A 13021-nucleotide genomic window follows, 5' to 3' on the forward strand; every position below is an offset into this window, starting at 1 on the left:
TTTTCCTCCATTTGTATATATTGCCCTTCACCTCAGTACAGATTATTTTTTCCGCTATTATTTGTTACACATCAGACCAGAACGCTGTTCACAACGGCATCAGAATGATACAAATGTGGGACAATCTGCTTTGTTAGCAAGACATAGTCATATAGACAGTCAAAAATCATTTCTAGGCCCTTTCGCCCCCCTTCTAGAAAATAGCATCGCTTTTCTTCTGCATGGCCTCCCAAGATAAGAATGCAATATATTTCTAACACTGCAGCCGATTTACACAGATATATTTTTCTATCACTACCTTTGAAAATGTATTAAAAATTTGCATAAAACAATATATATCCATATTATCTGAGAATTCCCGTTAATTCCTCCTTTTTACATTTATGGTTGTGTATCTCTACACCCCTAGATAAATACCTTAAGGGGTCTAGTTTTCTAAATGGGGTCATTTATGGGGGATTTCTATCGTTCTGGCAGCTCAAAGCCTCTCCAAATGTGCAGTGGGGCCTAGAACATTTTCAAGCAAAATATGTGTCCTGAAAGCCACCAGGTTCTCCCTTCCTTTTGGGCCCTGCCGCGTATCCAGGCAGCACATTAGGGCCACAATGGGGGTATTTTTGAACACAGGAGAAACAGTGATAGATTTTGGGGTGTATTTCTTCATTCTCATGTCCGCTTTACAAAGAAATCTGTCTTTAAAATGGTACATTTGTTGAAAAAGTGAAATAATTTTTTTTTTCACCTGCTGTGTATTAAATTCATAGGAAAAACTGTGGGGTAAAAATACTCACTACACCCCTAGATAAATACCTTAAGGGGTCTAGTTTTCTAAATGGGGTCATTTATGTGGGATTTCTGTCGTTCTGGCAGCTCCAAACCTCTCCAAATATGCAGTGGGGCTTAGAACATTTTCAAGCAAAATATGTGTCCATAAAGCCACCGGGTGCTCCCTTCCTTTTGGGCCCTGCCGAATATCCAGGCAGCATATTAGGGCCACAATGAGGGTATTTTTGAACACAGGAGAAACAGTGTGTTTCTTCATTCTCATGTTCGCTTTACAAAGAAATCTGTCTTTAAAATGGTACATTTGTTGAAAAAGTGAAATTATAATTTTTTTCACCTGCTGTGCATTAAATTCATCGAGAAACTGTGGGGCCAAAACACTCACTACACCCCTAGATAAATAACTTAAGGGGTCTAGTTTTCTAAATGGGGTAATTTATGGGGGATTTCTATCGTTCTGGCAGCTCAAAGCCTCTCCAAATGTGTATTGGGGATTAGAATATTTTCAAGAAAAATATGTGTCCTGAAAGCCACAGGGTGCTCTCTTCCTCTTGGGCCCTGCCGTGTATCCAGGCAGCACATTAGTGCCACAATGGGGGTATTTTTGAATACAAGAGAAACAGGGTGATGGATTTTGGGGTGTGTTTCTTCATTCTCATGTTCGCTTTACAAACAAATTTGTCTTTAAAATTATACATTTGTGGAAAAAAATTAGAAAATAATATTCTGCACCTGCTTTGCATGAATTCTTACAAAAAAACTGTGGGGTCAAAATACTTACAACACCCCTTAAAAAATACCTTAAGGGGTGTAGTTTTAAAAATGGGGTCATTTTTGGTGGTTTCCAACATTCTGACACCTATGAGCCACTGAAAACTTGGCTTGGTGCAGGAAAAAAAATGTACTTCAAAATGTATAAAATTATTGTAACAGATGTAAGTTTCCTAAATTGCTAAAAAAAAAAAGTTTTCAAAACAGCTGCTAAAATACACTAGAGAGATGTAAGTATATATTTAATTAAAAAAAAGGTGTGCAGTATGTATGTATAAATGTGACATATTTCAGTTAAAAATAGGGAAAAGGTAAAAAAAATTCAAAATGTAATACATTTTGTAATTTTTTATTCATTTACGCAAATTGTATCCGTCTATTTTTACCACCTAAATAAAGTACAACATGTGAGGAAAAAACAATGTCAGAATTACTTGGATATGCAAAACGATTGCAGAGTTATTATCTGATAAAGTTACACATTCCAGATTTCCAAAATCTGGCTTGGTCATTAAGGCACTTTCAGGCCTAGTCACTAAGGGGTTAAAAATCGTTTTCTTTCAGTAGTCAGGTTCACTACAACAACGCTTCCCTGTAAACAATGTTAGCAGTAGAACCACCAGGGATATGTGCATAAAGATTGGTGGAGTTGCTAACACGGGAGAGAGACCACAGAGAGCTGGCCGTGTGCAAAGCAGCGGACACTGAGGTCCACACCTGTAACGCGCAGTATTTGGCCTTGCGCTTTGTTGATGATCATAGCGTAACATAAGCTGACAGGAAACTGTGCACATTTAAAACTGAAGGGAAAATTATGTGGAATGAGGGGGATTCTGGGTATAAAAACGCTATTACCTGCGCCGCATCCTGTTAAAATCTCAGCTTATAACACATTTTGTTGTAGATTTGTGATTTTTAGTCGGGTGCCGTTATATAGTTTTGGTGGGCTTAAATTTCTAAGGAGAATTATGGGGACGCCGACTTTTAAATTAATTTTGCGTGACGGAAGACCGGGTGTGCTTAGGGAATTGAAAAATTCCACCAGATTGTTGGTAGCATCTTCTTGTTCAATGACTGTGTTGATAGAGATATATTCTGCACTTTCCCCATGAACACACGTCAATATTGCAGTGTTTATTGCTGCTGCCTGGTCGTTGCGAGGGGTCAAAATAGCTCTTTTGCATAGCCAAGTGTTTTCATGATTTGTTATTTTCGTTGGGTCACCATACACAGAAGAAATTAGGTCTTGCACTGATGGAACAGTACAACATTATCATGCCCATGGCTGCGGGCCACCAGGTTTGCTTACCTCCTGGTGGCCGCAGCCATGGATCAGTGAGCGCTGGTACCCGTCTCCTCCACAGGAGACGCCAGCGCTCACTTCCGCTGTGCAAGAGTCTTCCAGTTCCCAGCATTCTCGTTCCTGCTACCTGTAACCTGTATCCTGAGTTATCCTGGTTCAAGTGCCGTATTGAGTTGGAGTCATGCTGCGCTGAGTACTACGCCTGTCCTGCTACACCATGCCTGGTGTCTGTCTGCTGCCTAAGTCCCATCCGAGCCTGTCTTGCTACTGTCTGAAGCTACCACAGGTACACCTATACGAACTATAGACTTCGACCTCTGTCCTGCTGGCCAGCTGCTATACCGTTAAGTCGGTATGGCCTAGTGGGTCCACGCACCCGTGACAGTACGCTCAGGCCATGGACCCTGCTGGTCAATCCAAGACCGTGATGATATCACAAGAGATGCGGGTGGATATGCTAGACCTCCGGTCCCAACAGGACCAACACCTCCAGGCATTGAACATTATTACACATCGGCTGGAGGTGCACGCTGCCGTTCCTCCTCCTACAATTCCTGGCAGTAGAGCTCCTCCGGCTACACCTCCTGGCAGTGCTGATCCTCAATTTTCTTTGCCGCTATCTCACCTTTACGATGGAGACGCGAAGACCTGCCGTGGATTTTTGAACGAGTGCCAGATCCACTATAGCCTGTATGCAAGGGCATTTTCGACTGATGGCGCGAGGGTGTCTTTCATCATCTCTCTCCTCACCGGTAGGGCCCTAGCATGGGCGAACCGTATCTGAAACAGACAAGGATCAGTGACTCGTGACTTCCAGGGGTTCCTACGGACATTTCACACAGTGTTTAAGGAGCCTGGACGAGTCTCGTCGGCAGCCGACCTCCTTGTTGAACCTACACCAGTGAAACACTTCTGTGGGCGAGTACGCCATCCACTTCCGCACCCTGGTGGGAGAAATGTTGTGGAACAATGAGGCCTTGGGGGCTACATTCTGGCAGGGACTGTCTCCTGAGATTAAGGACAAGCTTGCCGTCCGAGATCTGCCGTCTACCCTGGATGACCTCATCCTTCTGGCTGCCCGGATTGGTATAAGGACAATGGTTCCAAGAGGCTCGCCGGGAGGGAGGACTCCCTAGCCCGGTTCCTACTTTGCAGCAACCTCTGCTGTCCTCATCAGCTGTTCCTCCAAAGGAATATATGAAGATAAACCATCTCCAGCTGTTTACCCTGGAGAGACAACGCAGACGCACTTCGGGTCTGTATTGTGGCCTCGGAGGCCATCTTGTGTGTCTGTGACCCCAAAAGCCCCAGAGCCTAGGGTTGGTTGGAGAGACAACCCTGGGTGAAGAAGGTCTTTTCTCTAAATTGTCAATTCCCGTGACCATAATGTCTGTCGTAAAAACGCACCGGGTCTCTGCTTATCTGGACTCTGGATCCACAGAAAACTTAATTCAGAGAGACCTGGTGGATCTTCTCCAGTTGCCCACAACCCCTCTGGAGAGGCCTTTGATGGTTACATCTTTGAGTGGACTACCTCTGTCAGACCCGGTGGTAACTGTGACCAAGCCGCTGAGGCTCCAAGTGGGAGCCCTCTATTCCGAGCTCCTCTCATTCTTTGTCCTGGCTAAGACCATCAACCCTGTCCTGCTGGGCCTGCCTTGGTTCCGACTACATGCTCCTGTCCTGGACTGGAATTCTGGAGAGGTTCTCCAGTGGTGTTCCGAGTGTCTCAACCGCTGCTTCAGTCCATAGCAGGATTGCCTTGTAATTTTTCTGCATTCTCGGATGTCTTTAGCAAGAAAAAGGCGGAGATGCTGCCCCACACCGGGCGTATGACTGTCCTATCGAGCTGGTTCCTGGTGCATCCCTTCCCCGTGGTAGGGTATATCCTCTCTCCTTGCCAGAGACTCTGTCCATGTCTGCCTATGTTAAGGAGAACTTGGAGACGGGATTCACATGGAAGTCTTCCTCCCCGGCAGGAGCCGGATTCTTCTTCGTCAGGAAAAAGGATGTCTCTCTGCGCCCCTGCATCGACTACCGGGGTCTCGACCAGATCACAGTAAAAAATAGATATCCATTGCCAATGATTTCTGAACTGTTTGATTGCATATGAGGAGCCCACATTTTTTCGAAGTTAGACCTGCAGGGGACTTATAACCTAATCCGGATTTGACGGGGTGACGAATGGAAGACGGCATTTAACACCCGTGACAGACACTATGAATATCTAGTAATGCCCTTCGGCCTGTGTAATGTTCCCAAGGTTTTCCAAGAGTTCGTTAATGACATATTCTGTGACCTCCTCTATGTCTGTGTTGTGGTCTATCTTGATGACATCTTGATTTCTTTTTCCAGATCCTATGACTCATCAGAGACATGTTCGTCAAGTTGTGCTGCGGTTAAGGGAGAATCGCCTGTATGCCAAGTTAGAGAAGTGCGTGTCTGAGAAAAATGCTCTACCCTTCCTGGTCTACAACACCTCAGATCAAGGCCTCAAGATGGATCCTGAGAGGGTAAAGGCCGTCCAAGATGGCCACGCCCTCAAGGCCTGAGGTCCATACAGCGCTTCCTGGGATTCGCTAATTTCTACAGACAGTTCATTCCAAACTTCTCCTCACTGACATATCCTATCTCTACCCTTACAAAGAAAGGCATGAACACCAAGGTGTGGACTCCAGAGGCAGAATCCGCATTTAATAGCTTGAAGAGTGTCTTCACGTCAGTCTCTATCCCCCATCATCCAGATGTATCTCGATAGTTTTCGTTGGAGGTGGACGCCTCCTCTGATGGTGCCGGTCCACTCCTGTTCCAGAGAGGGTCCAAGGGCAAGACAATGGTATGTGGCTATTACTCTAATCTCTTCTCTTCCACAGAACACAGATCCCCGATTGGGGATCGGGAGTTATTAGCCATCAAATTGGACCTGGATGAGTGGAGAAAGCTTCTAGAGTGCGCAGTTCATCCCATCTTCATATTCATGGACCACAAGAACCTCACCTATCTCCAGACGGCCCAAAGACTGAATCCTCGTCAGGCCAGGTAGTCGCTGATCTTTGCCTGGTTCCAGTTTGAGCTCTAGTACCATCCGGCCGACAAGAATTTGAGGGCCGATGCCTTTTTCAGGTCGTTCGAGACAAAGGACTCCATGGAGTCTCCAAAAAGTATTTTTGACCCATCTTGCATTGTCTCTGTCAACCCTCTGCAGGTTAGAGACATCCCTCCGGGGAGGACTTTTGTGCGCCTGGTTGACAGAGGGAGAATACTCCGCTGGGGACACAGCTCCAGACTGGTAGGTCACGCGGGTACCCGTAAAAGCCGAGACCTGATTGCCCGTCAATTTTGGTGGGCCACGCTGCTCGAAGACATCATTGACTTTGTTTCATCCTGCTCGGTGTGCTCAGCTAACAAGGTTGCTCCCTCCAAACCTGCTGGCCTGCTCCTGCAGCTGCCTGTACCCAATGCTCCCTGGCAGCATATAGCAATGTACTTTGTGACGGACCTGCCTCCGTCTACGGGATGCAGTGCGGTCTGGGTAGTGGTGGACTGATTTTCAAAGATGGCTTACTTTGTTCCGCTAACTGGTCTACCTTCTGCTTCTCAACTGGCCGTCCTCTTCATCCAACACATCTTCCGCCTGCATGGCTTGCCTCGGCATATCGTGTCTGATCGGGGGGTTCATTTCACCTCAAAGTTCTGGAGAGCCCTCTGTAAACTCCTCAATGTAAAGTTGGACATTTCCTCGGCCTACCATCCTCAGTCCAAGGTCAAGTCGAGAGGATCAACCAAATCATGGAGAACTACCTACGACACTTCATCTCCAAGCAGCATGATGACTGGCTGCATCTTCTTCCTTGGGCCGAGTTCTCATATAATAATCATACTAGCAAGTTCACAAGAAATACACATTCCTCATAGTCTACGGCCAACACCCACAAATTCTTCTCCCGGTGTCCGTTATGACCGAAGTGCCCGTAGCTTATTCCGATTTTAGGAACTTACTGCGGATCTGGCAGCAGACCCGATCCTCCATTCTGCTGGCGGTGGACCACATGAAACGTAAGGCAGACACAAGGAGAAGAGAACCTCCCCAGTTTTCTCCAGGTACCAAAGTCTGGCTGTCCTCCAGAAATATATGGCTGAGGGTGCCATCTTACAAATTTGCTTCCAGGTTCCTCGGACCCTTCCAGATCAACCCGGTCTCCTATAAGCTTTGGCTGCCTCCTACCCTCAAGATCCCCAACTCCTTCCATGTCTCCCTTCGGAAGCCTGTGGTCTTGAACCGCTTCTCCAAGATTTCTACTCCTGAAGTGGCTCCCAGCGGTTCATCAGATACTTTTGAGGTTAAGGAATTCTGAACACCAAAAAAGTGGGTGGAAAAAACTTTAATTTGGTGGATTGGAGGGGGTTTGGTCCTGAAGAGAGATCCTGGGAGCCAGAGTAGAGCCTCAGTGCTCCTACCCTCCTGAAGAGGTTTCTCTCTCACTCTGGCCTCAAAAGGGGGGTGCATAAGAGGGGGGAATACTGTCATGCCCATGGCCGCGGGCTGCCAGGTTTGCTTACCTCCTGGCGGTTGCAGCCATGGATCAGTGAGCGCTGGTCCCCGTCTCCTCCTCAGGAAATGTCAGCGCTCACTTCCGCTTCGCTCTGCTGTGTCCCGTAGGGTGCGCGCGCACGCTCGTGCCCGTTCTTAAAGGGCCAGCACACGCACCTGATTTAAAAACCAAATTAGCCCATAAACACCCTAGACTATAAGAAAGGCTCTGCTCCTTCCTGCATTACCTGAGCGTTGTGTCGTTACCCTAGTTTGTCTCTGCAAATGTTCTCCTAAGTGTCTTCCAGTTTCTAGTGTTCCCGTTCCTGCTACCTGCAACCTGTATCCCGAGTTATCCTGGTTCAAGCGCCGTATTGATTTGGAGTCGTTCTGTGCTGAGTACTACGCCTGCCCTTCTACACCATGCCTGGTGTCTGCCTGCTGCCTAAGTTCCATCCGAGCCTGTCTTGCTACTGTCTGAAGCAACCCCAGGTACACCTATATGAACTATAGACTTTGGCCTGTGTCCTGTTGGCCAGCTACCATACCGTTAAGGCGGTACGGCCTAGTGGGTCCACGCACCCAACGTGACAAACATAAATTATCAGGCAAAATAACTTTCCCTTCTTCTTGCGGATACGCGCCGTCACCTATTTTTAGTAATAAATCTGAAAACTCTTGTGCATTTGGGTTGCCTCCTGTTAGCGCCCACATATTTATTGATTAATGCATCAGAATAAAGTTGCGCCACAGACTTGAGCTCTTTAGGCAGGCTCTAATTTCATCTCCCTCTTTCCTCGTGGTATGTCTGGCAAAGTCTGCCTAAAATCGTCACCGAAAAGCATTGTTATACCATCCATGGGCCGGTCACTTTGTCTGATATCTCGCAAGGTTCTACCTACTACTTCTACCGCTTTATGGTTTGCCATAGTGCACTCGTCCCATATTACTAAGCAGCAATAGCGTAGAATCCTTGCTTTGTCGCTGTTTCTAGAAACATTACACACTGGGTTTTCCGTTAGATTCAAGTCAATCAGAATCTTGAACATTGTATGAGCGGTTTTGCCTCTGGGCAACAATGTGGCTGCTATGTCCGATGAAGCGACAGCAAGAGCAATTTTACTTTGATTACTTATTTGGGCCACGATGACTTTGGTGAGAAATGTTTTTCCTGTCCCATCGGTTGCATCTAAAAACAGGATTTCTCCCAAAGTACCATCTATGCTATGACATACGCGATCGAATATCATACGCTGTTCCGCTGTCAGACTCGAGACACCGTTTTGCAATGTTCCGGCCAGTTCTGCTGGATTATAGTTTATTTCTGCCGCATACTCCCTGTTAATGTGTTCCCCGTCTAAAGCTGGTGCGGGCATACCATATTGAGAGACAGGATTACCCCCTATAGATGTAATTATGACAGCCAGCAAACATCAATTCATATTACTTTCACGCAACGTGTCATTCAGCTTGCCGATATTGTTTGGTTGTGCATTACTGAAAAAGTCTTCAACTCATTTTTCCTGATATTTTTGCAGCATCCAAAAGTCCACAAAAAAACAGCAAAATGGCAAACAAATGACGCAAGCGATGTGGACTATCGCTGAAACATGCTTCGGCCAAAGCGCCATCCCAATGCTGATCACCATATAGCAAGTGACACACTCGGTAAGTAGCCTAGTAAGTAGGATATTCAATATCGTCAACCTTTCGCAATTCGGCAAAAGGAGTAGGTCCTCGCATGGTATGTAGAAGTAATCGTAAGTAATAGCATTGAGAATGAAATGTTCTTGATAACACCGGTGAATATGGTACAACCCATCGATTCTCAAAAAACAATTTCTTGACCATGTAACCTGACTGTAGCTGTGAAACCGCCTTGTAGGGGGTCATCTTCGATGATACAACAGATAACCGTTTTCCCCGGACATCTTTTGCTCTAATAGCGCTCTAGGGTATCTTTTAGAGCAATGACCCACTTGCATGCAAGGAGAGTTTCTATTTAAAGCGCCGTATGGCCCATGAACTATGTGCGTCTTTACAATCTCATGCAATATCTGATCCTCGTTCCGGTCAGGAAATTCAGCACTTATGACCGTGTCAACAACATCGTGACAAATTTTTTCTTCCAGCCACAGGAGAATGTGGGCGTGTGGCAAGCCATGCATTTGCCACTCAACGCTGTACATGAAACAAAGAGCTTAACCGAAAACTTTTTGTTTTGTGGTCAGGTCGATCATCAACTTTAGTTTTAAATGGAAAACTCTGGCTATAATGTCATGTCTATCATAAGACGCCTGTCCTGCGAGAAGTTCTTGGGAAATTTTGTACCACTTTGGATTAGTTGTGAACATTATGAAAAGGTCAGGCCGTATTTTCGGACGAAGCAGAAAGCACCTTGTGTACGTTCATGCATGTAACGTGGACCACCGGTAAAACTGGATGGCAGGATAACTAATCGCTCTAAGTTTTCCACGTTATTATCTTGTTGCATGGCGTCTCGCAGATGCATGTAATCGTCAGTGCGCAAACGTGCCTGGCTAGTGCGTATGTACACTAAACGCTTAGTCTCTATTTTCGCATACATGTCCACAATAAATTGGCTGAACAATCCTCGAAATCGTTGCAAATAGATAAAACAATTACGCCTTATCTGCAGCAGGTATGAATGAAATTGCTGGGCTGATATATTTTGATGAAAATTTGTTACCCTAGTAGTATGGTTAACTTGGTAGAGTCTAAAATTGTACCCATCTTCGCCGTGGCAATATATTAAAGTATATTGCAGGGCGTCGTAAGCTCTGTGTGTTTCGAAAATGCGTTGCAGGCGATCGTTTTGAGTGCGCAACACGATGTCACGCCTATCGCACTCCTGATCAACTAAAACCACTGCAACTTCATCTGTGGCGGGGCCATTATACCTGCCTTGGTGTTCAGCAACAGGACGTCTATCTGCGCTAATGATCATTTTGTAATCATTGCTTTGCCCCTGCAGAATAGACTGTAATGCAGCTTTGAAACTATGAATGTACTGATTCACCTGATGCAGCATGTTTTGAAATGGAGATGTAAGGTTACTATTTAGTTATGGAAGGTTCTGATTTCTGATATTGGCCTGTTCATTGTAATCTGATACAAAATAAATCTGAAGACATTTTGGCTCATCTTGCGGTAGCAAAGATCCGATGAGATGGTAAACTTGGCCTTGCACCTTGAAGGTGGCATAAATGGTCCCTCTGTAATTAGTTTTGCCTCAAAAGATGTCATTTGGAATGCGCTGTTATATAAACGGATGCTGTCTAAGAAGTGTTTTGATTGTGGATGGTCACCATTTAAAAGTTGTTTTATACGCTCTGGAGGTTCTTTAAATTTTCAATGTGAACATTACCACTTGAAAAACAGATTCCATTTGCTTCTTTTCTCCATTTGAGAGCACCGCAAAAATTGCAAATTACGACCATACCACCTACGGAAGCTAATTCAGCATAGTCAATCCTAGGGCAATACATAAAACCTGCTGTTTCCTTAATGACCCAAGAAACAACATTGTTTGCCGCACCATACTCCCTGAGACTAATCTGAATCTTCTGATGAAATAGACATTCTATTAAGAGAGTGTCGAATTCGATCAGCCTCTAAGCGTGATTGATGTTGTTCTGCTGTTTCTGCCTGCCGTATTTCATCTACACTTTCCCTTTCAGTCAAAAAAATATCTTTCATTAACTTGGCGGGTGCGTTCATAATGCTCTCTAGCTGATTCCAATCGTCGTTGATATTGGTCTTTGCTTTTGAGAGCTCTGGCCATAGTTGTGACGTTTGCGATCGGTGGTTAATCGCGCTTCACGTTCTTCACTACTTTCAATCTGTCGAGAGGCCGCTGTGCGAGCTCTCTGACAACTCAAGCAAGATTATATGTCGGTGAAAGTTTCAAATTCGCGTGACGATGCATGGCGCTGTCGGTCAGCAGATAGTCGTGCTTCGCGTTCCTCATTACTCTCCAGAGACCGACAGGCCGCTATGTGAGCACGCTGTGTACTTAGCCGAGACTCACGCTGGGTAGAAGTTTCTGATGCGCAAGTTCTGGCTTGACGTTCTTGTGCTGCGGTAAGAGTTGCCTCATGATCTTCTTCAGATTCTTGAGACCTAATTAGTCTCATTCTTTTTGCACTTCTGCTATATTGAGAAATATTAGATCTTTTTCTGGAAAGCATTTACTCCCTTGAGACCGAGAGGCCGCTGTCCGAGCCCTCTGACACAACAAATTACATTACCGTTTTTTGAGGCAGCTAGGTGCATGAAAGCACCGAGCGGTGTAATATCCAATACAGACAAATGTTGGAATGTCAGATCACAGCTGTAATTTGTCTGAGGCAGCTTGAAAAATTTGCAGCAATCTGATTGATTGCAACCTCTCCCTTATATAACAATCAGTATAGATGAAATTTGGAGCAGTTGCCCATAGCAACCTACTGATGTCTATTTTTCCAAGACAATACAAAATGAAAGTAAAAAGGTGATTAGTTGCCATGGTTTGCATGTGTTTGTTGTTGTTGTACCAATGCAATGTAAATTAATTTTTGAAAACATTCAATTTGCATATCTTCTGATTGAGTGAACCGATTGCAATGAAATAAAAACTTTGTTACTTCAAGTTAACCCCTCCAGTAGTTTTTACATGATGCGTGCACAAACAAACAGCCAAACAGACAAAAATTCTAAAAATTATCTTAATGCATTCTATCACTTATCTTTCAACCCCCCAATTATTTTATTTTGCAAATATTTTCAATGTACAGACACACAAAGTTTACAGTTTTATAATGTGTAGAGATGTGGCAAATCACAATAGAAGGAATCTATTCGGTGCACCTCGACATTTTAAATTGGTACATGGTAGCGACCTCCATGGTTTTCAAATAATTGATTTGAAAAGAGTTAACACTTGAAAGAGTGGCTGATTGGAGGCCTGCCCTACTAAGTAGGGAAACATTTTGGGTCTAATTTTAGACACTTTCATCCAAATTCTTATACAATGATGTAATGTATTAATATTAATTATTTTTTCTATATACTCCATTGTATCTTCTTAATTATATTTATATATTGGAGCTGGTTTCTAATTGCCATTGATTGGTTGATTGTGGTCATGTAACTCCTCACTGCAGTCTTGCAGTGAGCAGAAACAGAGGACTCAGGATCCCCATTCTAGTGATCAGTGCGGTTCCAGAAGCAAGATTAACAGCAGCTAGCTCAGCATGATTTACAGGTCTCTCCCTAATAACGCTGAGACCTGTCAATCATGCTGAGCTGAAGGGGAGCCACCCAGCGGACACTTCTCCAAGCCCAACACTTAACACTGTTCGCAAGCCAGTTCTTAAACTACAATTTCCCTAAAACACTGCAGTGCTTTAGAGTAAAACATAGCTTCAAATAATCAGGGCACCTGTGAATCAATCATGCTGCCCACGGCTAGGGTAGCATGATCTTCCTAACAGGTTCTTTTCAACAGGAGCTGGAAGAGTCAGTAGAGACAACAAACATGAAAATCAGTGACAGGGTGCCCAGGTAACATAAATTCTGATGGTGTTGATATAGATTATTTTTATAATTTTGTTCTTGAATACCAAAAACAC

General features: G+C 44.7%; 1 protein-coding gene and 1 long non-coding RNA gene across 6 annotated transcripts in view; one reads left to right on the forward strand and one right to left on the reverse strand.

Moving 5' to 3' along the window:
- LOC142748949 (gamma-aminobutyric acid receptor subunit pi-like) overlaps positions 1-13021 on the reverse strand; it is a 628889-nt gene that overhangs the window by 349814 nt on the left and 266054 nt on the right. The gene's annotated exons all lie outside the window — the stretch shown is intronic.
- LOC142748951 (uncharacterized) overlaps positions 1-13021 on the forward strand; it is a 106172-nt gene that overhangs the window by 91075 nt on the left and 2076 nt on the right. The window contains exon 3 of one of the 2 annotated variants that reach the window (XR_012882340.1): positions 8927-9056. The exons of the other annotated variant lie outside the window; for it this stretch is intronic. This is a non-coding gene — a long non-coding RNA (uncharacterized LOC142748951). The remainder of the gene's footprint in view (positions 1-8926; positions 9057-13021) is intronic. 2 annotated transcript variants of the gene reach the window in all.

This window comes from Rhinoderma darwinii, chromosome 3 (genome assembly GCF_050947455.1).
Source record: "Rhinoderma darwinii isolate aRhiDar2 chromosome 3, aRhiDar2.hap1, whole genome shotgun sequence".
Lineage (NCBI taxonomy): Eukaryota > Metazoa > Chordata > Amphibia > Anura > Rhinodermatidae > Rhinoderma > Rhinoderma darwinii.